Here is a 13,635-nt window from a genome sequence, read left to right as displayed (position 1 = left end):
GGTCTCTATCACTGGTTCCCAAGGGGTTAGGGTCTGTATATCTGTTTGATTTGGACATCCACCCTCCTCACTACCCTTTTTACTCCTAAACACACTCCATTTGTTATCTGGCAGCATCGCAGTCTGCACCATGTGCCCGCTACATCTAGAGCCTGGCATCATTTCTGTTCTCACCATATTGCCACCAATTCCGTTTTCCCACACTCTTGTAAGGATCTAGTGCTCATTGGTAAATTCGAACTGAGGTGTATTTTGTTTTGTTTGTTTTCCCCCCTATACCCGCATCTGACTCATATTCATGCATGATGTAGCCCCCGCACCATGAGGTGTGGCTTGGCCAGTCCTGTACTTGCACCTCATTTGACTTATATGCAAGCCTGATGTAGCCCACCGCACCATGAGGTGTGGAATTGCCAGTCCTGTACTCGTACCTGATTTGACTCATATGCAAGCCCGATGTAGCCCACCGCTCCATGGGGTGTGGAATTGCCAGTCCTGTACTCGTACCTGATTTGACTCATTTGCAAGCCTGATGTAGTCCACCGCACCATGGGGTGTGGCTTGGCCAGTCTTGTACTTGCACCTGATTTGACTCATATGCAAGCCTGATGTAGCCCACCGCACCATGAGGTGTGGCTTTTGTCAGTCCTGTACTCCCACTTACTTTGTCTGTAACCATATACAAATTCATGCACTTCACTAAGGTATTACGCACTTTCCGTAACTAGCGCCTAGCTGCCTTTGGGTTTGTGCGTTGTAATAAATGCAATAAATACATAAACAAATAAATACAATTGTAAGTTTATCTTGGCAGATTACTAACTGTACCAGCCTTTGAGTCTCTGAGCTGATGGTCACGCTGTGAAACAATCTGTGCAGGATCACTGGTACCCTACTGTATTGACTGTTCCGTCTTAAGTTGCACTTGCAAAAGGGGGCACAGTACAGGTGCACCGCTGTGTACCATTACCCCAACTCGAGGATCTACGAGGTGGATTTGGCGGCTAGGGACTCTCATAGTGTGGCAGGGGTGAGAAGGGGGGACTAAACATGACGGTCCTTTAAGCTGTTGGTCGTGTCTCACCCTGAGCCTAGAGCTTTCGTTGAAGCAGCTGGTCTGCCCCTCGCTTTAACTGCCCATTCGAAGGAGGACAATTCCTAACCCTAGTGGTGGATTTCAAGGGGGCATTTTGAGGGCATCTTGTAGCCCTGGATATTGCACACCATTGTCCTGGACATTGCATACTGCACAGTGGACTCTGGAACTAAGAGGCTGACTGGTTCTTAATGTATGTTTTAAATGGTACAAAATTGTTAGGCTCCACATATATTATCTATTTTATGGTCACCCAGACTATATTTATTGTACATTTTAATAGTGGTTAGCTATTAACAACCCGCAATCCCCCCACCCAACATCTGGAACAGGGGTCGGGACTTTGTTCATTCAAGAGTCTTTTTGCCTTACCCCTTATTGGTAATATTTGTATTGTTGCATTCCTGAGGCATACTTATAGATTTTACATAGGATTTTACCTGGTATTTTAATATCTATGGGTGCATAGAAATTTCTTTTTCATGTTCTCTTTTTTAGCACTGACAAGGGCCATTTAATCTTTAGATACGGGTTGTGACAATATCATATGGCTTTAAGGGGCTCATCTAGGTGCTACCACTTTGGTACTGAGCAATTCAGCACTTCGGCACCGGGCATACTTATAAGAACTGGGTTGGCACATAGTTAAAGCAGACATGTCTAAAGGAAAGGCTGAAAGCGCGCCTTCCAATAAAACTGCTGGGAAACAAACCTCTAAGTTTCTTGAATGAATAAAGGAGGCAAATGCAATGATCTATGAAATTTCAGGGCTCATTTATGATATGATATTATATGACATGATAGTTTATCTATATAGCACCTATACACAAAGTGTTTCAAAGCGCTCCATGACATTGATCCTAAGGATGCTAGGCTATTCTCCAAGAGGCCCGGCAACTTGAGGAAGGCACGCGAGGGAGGAGGTCCTAGGGAAAATATTGTAGACTCAAATTGTAGTGTGATCATTGGCAAGGAGGACATAGTGATGGCTACCAAGGAAGCAGGAACTTTTGTTCAGATAAGGGAGATGTACCTCCCCCAGCAAAAATTAGTGTCGAGGAAATATGCAAATTTGCCAAGGAAAAAATGGGTGCTGTGATGAATCCTATGGATTCCTCGTTAAACCCCTGCCTAAAGTCTCATCCCAGGTGTCGAGGGAAAGGCAGATACTTCCTGATCCTGACCTGAGGAGACATGGCCCAGGGTGGTGAGGAGATCCCAAGGGATGAGCTACTGTATTTTTCCTTTAAAAAGGGAGAACCTTTTCGAGTAACTAAACAGGTAATGGCTTATTGTCATTAGGATGTATCGGAAGCACATATAGGATCTGTGGCTGTGGTCGCAAATGCCATAAAACCTGATCCATCCTTGACAAACAGAAAGACCATCCTTACTCCCAAAGGTTTAATGGAAAGGAATTGAGAAATATTGCCTTATCAATTGTCTTTGTCTGTAAAAACGAACTGTAATGATTTATCCTTAAATGACTCTAAGGGAAGAAATCTACCCTTAAAATTAAGAAGTTACAAAAGAAGAACTGATTTTTTTGTTGGGGATTACAAGTTGAGGGTTGAAGAGTCATGCTGTATTAGTAATCAAGCAATTAAACTTAATAGCCCACACGAGAAGGAACCTGGGAGGCTTAAACAGCCTGGCAGGCAATTCAAAGGAGCTGGAAGTGTGGCTGGGATGTATGCAGTAGTAGCAGAAGCAAAAGGAAGTTGGCACATTTTTGGCAATCGAGGCAGAGGCGGAAGAACCAAAGGCACTTCAGTACTCCGATACAGTAGCTTTCAACTGCTTGTCATGTGAGGGTCTTGGAAAGCATACTGGAAAGCGGTCTTTCCCCCATGTTAGCCTAATTGCAGAGGTTGTGCAGCAAGAAATGTGTTGGAGAATGTGGTGAGAATCTGTCATGAAGTCATGGGTCTCAGAAGTAAGAGGGTCTCCTTAATTGAGTGGCGAGACGGGAGGCGCCTTGAGTGAGGACGGATGTGCTTCCCAAGTGAAACCATAGGTCGTAGAAGTTGTGCAACATGTGGAGAAAGTAATACCGGAGCCAGTGAATTAAATCTGATGATCTGATTACTTGCATGAACACTGCTGGCAACATCATCCAGCTTAATAATCACTCGCATAAGTATAGAAGCGAGATGAAGCTGTTAGGTGAGTCTTTAGCAAAGGCAAACTTGAAATGTAGAACCTGCATAGGATCGGATAATTTGTCTTTCACTCGCATGTAGAGAAAATGGTACATAAAGCAATTTTTAAACCTTTGAACTTTGTAAAACCTACTAAGAAGTGATTGTGGGTGCTTATTTACACATCTCAGAGGAAAAGTGACTTCTGAAGCATTATTCCCAAAGACAATTGGTTATAAGGAGAAATCAAGTGTTTAAAAATTGCATTTGAAAATGAAAAAACAATCATTGCCCAAGCCAAGAGTAATCCCCAATTGATACTGAAACCATCCTTTCCCAAATCCAGAGAAAAATAGAACTTCAGCAGTGCCTAACATACAAGTGTGCAAGCATTACCTGAAGCTAAGATAGTGCCAAAGACAGTAGATGGAAGAGAGAAGTGTGTTCCAAAGGCAATTATAGGTTGTTGTTGGTTGCAGATATACAAGAGAGGCAAAGAGGCTTCCCCTTTGGAAAAGGGATATTCAGAGCAGGAGTTCTTTGCCTATTTGAAAGGGTTGAAGTACTTGAAAATTAATCATTTCATAATCTGTTTGAAGTCACAAAGTACAGAAGCTGTGGTGGTGTATATGGTTGTCAGTAGATGTGATACTTCAGTAGCACAAATGAAGGTGGAATACTATGAGGCTAAGGAGTATGTCCTCGTGGTAAGCTTTTGTAGAAGTTGAAGTTGTTGTAGTGGACATAGAAGTGTTGTGAAGTCATCCTGACCAAGATACCTACTATGAATCCCAATCTTATAAAAAATCATACTTTAACGTTTAACAAAGACCTGTGTTTCACTAACGTTTACAGAATTTGCATTTCTTTTGGACTGTGAAATTTTTTCTTGAATAACTAGAAGTGGAAGCAAAACATTGTGACTGGGAACATTGATGCTATTTTGAGGAAGTGGAAAGTCCATATTACAGCAAGAAGAAAAGCTTTGCTGTTGTTGGAACTTTGGTTGCAAAACTTTACATTTAATTGAAACATCAGGAACTGAATTGAGACTGTATTACCTACATGGATTTCCTTGTTTCTTTTGGTTTAACATCAGAGCTCAGTGTACCCTGAATCCTGGGGAAGGGATTTCACCTTTGTTACTAAGAGGTTGTCAAGAGAATTTGAATATCATTGTTGATAGTGAGGCTCCAGATCGTGTCTGCAGGTGTCAGCAGGGGAAGCCAGTGCCAGCCGTCAACCAGCAACAACTAGTAAGGCAAGTGTGGTTAAGATGGGAGTAGAGCAATAACTCTATTCGGGAAGCCCTACCACATCACAAATTATCCAATCATGTTAAATGCTAGCCTACGTCATCCTTTACTGAGCTATTCAGACTGTTCTGTAATAATAATGTATACTCGGCCTGTCTCAAACACTTAGAATTATTCCTGTTAGCCTATCTCACATCTAGATAGTGCGCGTTAGTTACTACTGTGTTGTATTCTGCCAGTCTAAAACTCTTAGAATTGTCCCTCCTAGCCTATCTCGCATCTAGATAGTACGTCTCAGATACTCCTGTGTTTTACAATGCCAGTCTCTAACACTTACAATTGCTCCTGTTAGCCCGTCTCACATCTAGATAGTGTGCCTTAGATACTACTGTGTTTTCTGCCTGTCAAACACACTTAGAATTGTTGCGCCTCAGTTACTACAGTGGTATATTCTGCCAGGCGAAAACAGTTAGCAATAGTTTCTATTAGCCTGTCTCACATCTAGATGGTCTGCCAAAGAGATAACTGTGTTGTCTTCTCCCTCCACACACATAAAAAATATTCCTGCTAGCCCGTTTCGCATCTAGATAGTCCACGCAAAAGTGCGCAAAAGAGATTACAGTGTTATTTTCTGCCTGTCACACACACTTATAATTGTTCCTGTTTGCCTGTTTTCCCATCTAAATAAGTACACCAAGATTCTGCTATCCTAAATTCTGCCGGTCTCAGTCTCTGAAATATCATTCAGGTAGCCTGTTTCACATCTAGATAGTAGACCTTAGATCCTAGATATTAATGTGCTGCAGTCTCCCAGTCCAAAAAACTGAGGTGGCACTGTGACGCTACAGAATTAAATTGCTTTCACTCATTTCCCCTACAACTACAAGTGCTGCCCGAGATAAAACTCTAATTCACTTGCCTATCTTCTTAGCACCCCTTCCTCATCTAGACCTCCACCCTATCCCATCCTCTCTAACCCTCTCCCACAGCAGCCTGATCATAGTCACAGGTTGTACATCCAGGCCCCCCCCATCTACCACCACTAGTCCTTCCATCCCTAGCCTCCCTACACCAGATGCAGACCCCAGCCCACAAGAATCCCCTTCTCCCACCCGTCCCGATGCCTTGCCGCCCTCACTCCCTCCCCCCCTCATCTCTCACCCCTCAAGGCACCTGTCCCGCACTCTCGCACCCACCTTCTCGAGCCCCCGGCTATCCCACCCCTAAGCACAACCCTAGACACCGCTCCTCACACTTCAGTACACCCTGAGATCGCTCGCCCACTCTCCTACCACCACCCTGCATCCAACTCTAAAATCATAGGTACACTCTGGCACGCCAGTCATCTCCCTCCTCACAAGCCTATTCCCCATTTCTTCCCACCCAAGCTCATTGTCTTCCACCCTCCCTCTGACCACTATTGAGAACTCCCTGATACCCCTCGCCACGACACCACACCCCTATCGACTCGCGAGCCAGAGGAGCCCAATGGCGCTCCAAACAGCACAAACCCACCTCTTCCTCCACCCCTTCCTTGCACCTTCCAATGAACATCCCTCGCTTCCTTTCTCTCCCCCATGCCCCCAATCCCTCCCCTAACCCATCAGAGAACTCTCCCCTCTCCCCCACTCCCGCTACCTCCCCCTGCACCCTTTAACCACTTCTCGAACCCTGCCAATAAACCACCACGCTCATATCCCTTCCCCTCTCAAAGCAGCATGACTCGCCCTCGCAAGAACAGTAGCTTCATCTCCCTCCCCCTCTGAACACCCTACCCTCTCTAACAAAGCTATAGCACCAAAACCCACAAAATGAAGAAAACAAGACTGTCCTCCTCCTCGACTCGCTACTCCTCACCACTTCTACCTCAACCCGTCCTCCGAATCTCCCCCTCACTTACCCCCTCACACTCCACCCTGCCCTCACCCTCCTTCCACCCCCTCTCTCTCGACTCCTCACTCTGCACACCAGATCCCCGCGAATCCTTACAGACTCTCTCCAATTTCTAGTCCCCTAAACCCCATCACACCCACTGACCATCTATCAACTTGCCCGCCATCCTCAACTCTACCCACTTTCCTCACATACCCTCCTCCGCCCGCCTACTCTTCCCAGCCTCCATCGACGTAACCCCATCTCTCGTCACCTAAAATCCGCTGGCACCCTGCCTAGCCCACCTCTTCCTGTCTCATCGACCCAGAATGCTCCACCCCCACCCCCCCTCCAATCTCCCAAACCCCTCATGCTCCCACCCCAAGGGCTTCTGATGAAACCACATCCCCATCAAAGTCAACTACATCCTTTTTAATGCCCGCTCCGTAGAGAAAAGAAGACACTGCATCTTCAACCTCCTGTCCTCTGACAAGCCCGACCTCGTCTTTATCACCGAAACCTGGTTCTCTGAGGACTTTGCTCCTGTTGCACATGACGCCCCCCCCACCGGCTACTCTCTCATCCCCCACAATATACCCCCCAAAGGAGGTGGAGTGGCAGTCCTCTTCAAGTCTAATTTCTCTGTCTCACTTATCGAAACTATGACATGCATTCCCTCATGTGAATCCCTTCTAGTTAAACTTTCGCTACTTCTGACTTTCTCCCACAGCTTATTACTCATCTACAGACCCCCTGGATACAACAGAGATTTCTCCAACAACCTCTGTGATTCTTTAACCACCATTCAAGTAAATCACCCCTCTCTGACTCTCCTTGGAGATTTCAATATCTGGTTGGATATTCCCTCTAACCCAATGACACACCCACTGGTCGACAGTCTTGACTCGCTCAACCTTTCCCTTCATATGACCGATCCAACCTACTCAAGGGGCTCCCATGACCTGATTTATATATCCCCCCTCAAACCACTCATCTGGACCGACAACTTTGTCATCCCCTTCCCCGTCCTCACCCCTGCCCCTCTAACTGCACCACCCCTGCCCCCCGCCCCAAGTCCTGAAATGCTGGAACAAAGTGAAGATCCTTCCTGACCTTGTCAAAGCCCTACTTCTTAGTTCCCTTACAATGCCTCCCCTGACAGATCCATGACTCTTGGCTCAATGAATCACTAATCCCTCTCACCCCCTCGCGCCCTTCTTCCTCACGCAATGGACCTTTTCCCAAGTGGTTCACGTCCCAACTGAAGAACACCAAAAAACAAAAGAACTCTCTGGAACGCAAATGGGGAGCATCAAAAACCGATCTTAGCAGATCAATGTTCGCCTTACACCATTGTAATTACAAAGCTGAAATCCGAAAAAGCCAAAAAAGCCTATTACAACAAACAAATTCTCATCTATGGAAACCACAGCAAAGAACTCCACAAAATCATATCTGAATTCGTCAAACCCACTTACACCTCAACCCAATCCACCCCATCTCAGTCGCACTGCGACTCCCTCCCCCTACACTTCTACACCACTGCTCTTGACAGGACGACCTCTCTTAACAACAAACTGTCCCTCCCCCCACAACCGACCAAACCAAAATCCTCCCTCTCCCCATTGACCTGACCCCCATACCTCCACCTTCGACTCCTTGAAACCCATCTCCGGAGACAAGTTTCTTGACCTACTATCTGCCAGCAAACCATCTGGCTCTCCCCTCGACCCCTGCCCCGCCTCTGTCTTAAAAGAAATATTCACATCTACCTGCACAGAAGAACATGCACAAGCCATACTAAATTACTCCCTCAGCTCTGGTATCTTCCCCAATGCCTTCAAAATTGTGCATGTCAAGCCCCTACTTAAAAAGCCATCCCTCGTCCCCCTTGACCGGACAAACTACAGACCCATCTCGAACACCAGATTCCTTCCACAACTCATCGACCGAACAGCATACTCTCAGTTAAATGCATTTGTAGAATCCAACAACCTCCTGGACTCCGCACGATCAGGCTTCAGCCACGACATGGAACCGAAACCACTCTGACCTCGATCTGGGATGATCTTACGGTCACTGCAGACTCTGAAGGATGTGCAGCACTAATTCTCCTCCATCTCTCTGCAGCCTTTGACACGGTTAACAACTCAATCCTCCTTCACCGCCTCCACTCTCTTGGAATCTGTGGCACTGCTCTCAAGTGGATTGCCTCCTTCCTCAACAGTAGGAAACAAATAACCCTCCTCTCCCTCATTTGTCTCAGCCGATCGCTTGTTTAATATTGGAGTACTGCAAAGTGCATGCCTATCTGCTCTTCTATTGAACCTCTATATGTCCACCCTCCCTGGAATCATCCGCTTGCACAACATCTCATGCTACAACTACGCGGACGATACCCAAATCATCCTAAAAATCCATAATTAAGGCACCAACCCCCAGCCCGACCTTGAAGCCTGTCTTTAAGATATTGAGCGATGGATGACAATAAACCATCTCCTATTAAACCCCACTAAAACCGAAACCATGGTGTGCGGCAACACTGCCCTTCTACCTTATCCACTCCCTTGGTCCCCATATATCAGAGCCAAGCACCCCCTCCAACACAGTAAAAAATCTAGGCTGTGTTATGGACTCTAGCCTAACCCTCTCCCCCCAGAACAACAATGTGTCTAAATGGTGCCACTACCATCTCAAACTTTTCAGACACATCTTTCCCTACCTCTCCTTCCCAAGCAGACTTGCTGCAGTTATGTCCATTGTAATGTCAAGACTGGAAAACTCCCTATACCTAGGAGCCCCGGCATACCATCTTAACAAACTCAAAAGAGCGCAAAAAGGTGCTGCTAAACGGCTACTCACCCTGTGTCAGAGAGACCACATCTCTCCAGCTGCCCGAACACTCCCCTGGCTCCCAGTCACACAAAAGGCCACTTTCAAGACCATGTGCATCACTCATTGTGCCTTGCACAACACCGGCCCATTATACTTGAAAGAAAAGATAAAACCATACCTCCCACTGCCCTCCTTTTAGTGATTGCAACCACTAACTCTGTCAGGATCGGAGGATCCGCCTTCTCAGCCTTGGCCCCGACTCTGTGGAACTCGCTTCCCCCACTTATTCGACACACCCAAGACTATATGGCATTCCGCAAAGCTCTAAAAATGTGGCTCTTTCCGTAATACCAACCACGACCCTTCGAAGCGATTGAAACCCTAACAACCTGATGACTAAATGCACAATGGAACTCCCGACAATGGCATCAATGAATATTCCCATTAATTTGGCTAGAAACAACCATATGCCTGAACTGCAGAGTACTGAACTCCTTAGTTCATAACTCCTCGCAATTACCTCTCATTACTAATAGTCACATATGCAGCCAATATCCTTGCAGCCTCTTCAACATACTAGACCCACAACAAGCCTCTGTCAACTCCCTGTCCGCCTTAGGCTCACTCCCCGTGCACCCGATGTCGCTATGAACCGCCCAGCCTGTCTGTTTTTCTCCCGTGCTGTTGCTAGGTGCTCCCGTCCCCGTCACGGTCCTGTGATGTCGCTATATGCCCAGCCCCCAGTTCCCTGTGCTATCACTGTGTGCACCCTAACCCCCTTCTGGTCCCCATGATGCTGCTGTGTCACCCTCAGCCCCGTTTGGGCCTGTGTTATCGCTATGAACCCCTGCACTCTGATTCCCTGTGATGTCGCTATGTACCCCTCTGGTTCCCCGTGCTATCGCTATATGCCCAGCCCCTCTAATCCCCGTAATGTTACTGTGTGCCCTGTGCGCCACCCAGACTCTTTTGGACCCCTGTGTTGCTGCTGTGTACCCCCTGCCCTATGTCACCCTGTGTTGTACCCTTCTGGTCCCCTATGCTCTCGCTGTAGGCCTACCCCCTCTAGTCCCTGTGATGTTGCTATGTACCTCTTGGTCCCCTGTACCCCTACCCTCTTGTCTCCCGTGCTGTTGCTTTATGCCCAGCCCCCTCTAGTCTCTGTGATGTCCCTGTGTGCCCCTGTGTTATCACTGTGTGCACCCAAGCCCCTCTGATTCCCCCAGCCCCCTTTGGTCCCCCATGTTGTCGCTGTGTACCCCTCGGGTTCCCCGTGCTATTGCTATATGTCCAGCCCTTCTAATCCCTGTAATGTTACTGTGTGCCCTGTGCGCCCCCCAGTCTCTTTTGGAGCCCGGTGTTGTCGCTGTGTTTCCGCTGTGTATCCCCTGCCCTATGTCACCCTGTGTTGTTGACGTGTTGTACCACTCTGATCCCCCATGCTGTGGCTGTACGCCCACCCCCTATAGTTCCTGAGATGTTGTTATGTACACCTTGGTCCCCCGTACCCGTACCCCTGCCCGCTTGTCCCCCGTGCTGTCGCTTTATGCCCAGCCCCCTCTAGTCCCTGTGATATCCCTGTGTTGTAATTGTGTGCACCCAAGCCCCTCTGGTTCCCCCAGGCCTCTTTGGTCCCCCCATTGTTGCTGTGTACCCCTCTTGTCCCCCATGCTGCCACTGTATGCCCAGCCCCTCTAGTCCCCATAATGTCACTGTATACCCTGCATGCCCCCAGCCTCCTAGGTCACCCGGGTTTCCGCTGTTACCACCTACCCTCTCGCTCCCTGTATTGTCACTGTGTACCCCTCTAGTTCCCTGTACTGTGGCTGTAGGCCCAGCCCCCCTCTAGTACCGTGATGTCGGTGGATACCCCTTGGTCCCCCATGTTGTCGCTGTGTACCCCCTGTCCTCTAGTCCCCCGTGCTGTCTCTGTATGCCCAACATCCTGTAGTCCCTCCCTGTGATGTCTCTTGTGCCACAACCCCAATCCCCCGTGCTATCGATACGTACGCCCGGCCCCTCTGGTTCCTTGTGATGCTGCTGTTTGTCCTCAGCGCCTTGTTTCTGTTGATGTCACTGTGCCCACAACCCCTCAGGTCCCATGTTTCACTTTGTGCCCAGACCCTGTGGTTCCTGTACATCACTGCGTCCCCTCCTTCCTCTCATAGCCGATGCTGTTGTTGTATGCCGCAGCACACTCTGGCTCTCAAAGCTGTTGCTGTATGCCCCCAAACACCTTCGTCCCCCGTGATGTCACTATGTGCCCCAGCCCCTCAGGCCATCGATTATCCGTTCCCTCCTGTCTGTCTTGCAACTTGCACTGTCTACATGTCGCTAAGATGAGTGCAGTGGCTAGTCTTCACATTCTTGCTATTCATGGCCTGTGAGAGTGTCTTGCGTACTCTGTTGTTCCCTCCCTTGTCATCGAACACTTTGAAGCCCATCGTGTGTGGGCACTTTGTGGAAGAACCATCATACATCATATCCCTATGCTTACTCTCTAACCATAACACAATTAGAGTGCAGCTACACCCCTCGATCAATTCGGCCTAGCTGCTCACATACGAACACAATCCCATAAACACCTCATCATTCTAATAAAACACAGCTATATCCCATGAAAAACCAGCCAAGCTGCACACATAAGCATCCCACAAGCCTAACACAGCCAGAACCCAGTCTTGGTGTCCACGCGCCAGACCGCACACATTGAACCGATACCAATACCACCACACCTATCGATAGAATGCAGCTACCATCAAGCAACTACAACAGCTGCACACTTAACTGGCACACCCAAGCACCTTTTGACACCCTACTCCTTCAATTGACCTGGACTACGGTCCCTGAGGCGTTCAACCTACCAGCGCTTTGAGGTCATAACAATGATATGTAGAGCACTATATAAATGCCAAATAACATAACATGTTATTTGAATTGCCATACATTTTCTTTGTGCATTTGATACTTAAGTGTGAGGGCCAGACAACATGTGTTAGAGAGTTTCCCTTTAGTTTTGTTAGGCAAGGACATCCTTGTCAGAGTAGAGGCATTTGATGACATTTATAATTTAATAAAATGGCATATTTTGATCAATTATCCAAAAGTTGTCCGTCTGGCATTGCTGACCCCTCACAGTGCCCGTAAACTGAGTTTAACCGCCCAAGTGGAAGTGGCAAAACTACTGCCCGGTTATGAAGTACGCAATTGCCCTGATCAGCATGAAGGAAAATGTTTTGGTATACTAGTAGAAGTCAAACAGCATGCCACTGAGGCTTACATTGAGGTACTCCAGGGTGGGAGGGTGGACGAAGCAAGTGGTACACCCCTAGTTGATTTAGAAGAATCTGCATGCACCATCTATCCTCCTGAATGTACTATTAGCAATAAGTTTGAGATTCTGAGAAATCGTAATATAGACCACAATACAATCCCTGTACCCACGTCCTCTGGCCCCACATCATGAGTGGTAGAGGTAGTGACTAACCCAATGGTAGACAAAGTGTCCCATAGCTGTGGGGCTAAACACATGCTCTATTGTTTGCAGTATCACTCCAGAAAAAACATGAGGAATTGAAAAGGGAATTGAGTGAGCTCAACAGGGTGTTAGATGGGATGGTGTTCAGCTCACATTCTTCGTATGAGTGGCCAGTAGTAGAGGCAGCGTCGTCAGCTAGGGTTCCAGAGCCAGGGAAGGGGGGTCAAGTTGATACTTATCAAATCAACAAGAGCATTAATTTGGGACATAGGCAGAAGAGGAATATAATATATTCAATTATTCCTCATCCTCAATGACAAAGGCAGGCCTGTGACATTAAGCCTTGTGAAGACATGTCTCCAAGTATATGCTCCAATATAAGTGGCAATACAGTAGTAAACCGAGATAGGTTCGTTTTTACTTGGTGAAATTTCCCAAATATTTGGAGGTAAAACACAAACAGGGGGACAGCCTGATTAATAAGGCCATTAATTGGTTGAGGGCGAATAGAGGTTGCCTCTCGATCATACGCAGTGACATACTATCTTGTGACAGATTGTGAGGCCCAAAAGGTGTGGATTGGAAGGCCCACAAGGTGTGGATTTGATTAAAATTTGGATGAAGGATTAGACAATGGTCCAGGATTTTCTGGCAATGGAGCAGTGGCCATTACCACTGAGTGGACTGCTTATCACAATCAAAATGTCTCTGCCTCCTTTGGAACGTGGACTGTCCAGGCATGAGAACTACCCTTAGAACCCAGGGGGTTGATTGTGTTCTCGCCAACTTGCTGTCACCCTGCCAGCTGTCTGGCTCGCTGGGAAGCAAACACTTTTATTAAAAACTGTGCACAAATTGACAGAGGCCTTGAACCTGTGGTATAATAGGGAATGCAGACAGGCTTAGGGTAGGTTGGTTAGTGAAGTCAGGACCTGAGGCTCGGCAAACACCCTCAGG

This window comes from Ambystoma mexicanum, chromosome 1p (assembly GCF_040938575.1).
Source record: "Ambystoma mexicanum isolate Mex_15411 chromosome 1p, UKY_AmexF1_1, whole genome shotgun sequence".
NCBI classification, from domain to species: Eukaryota; Metazoa; Chordata; class Amphibia; order Caudata; family Ambystomatidae; genus Ambystoma; species Ambystoma mexicanum.
Note: the sequence above shows the minus strand (reverse complement) of the source record.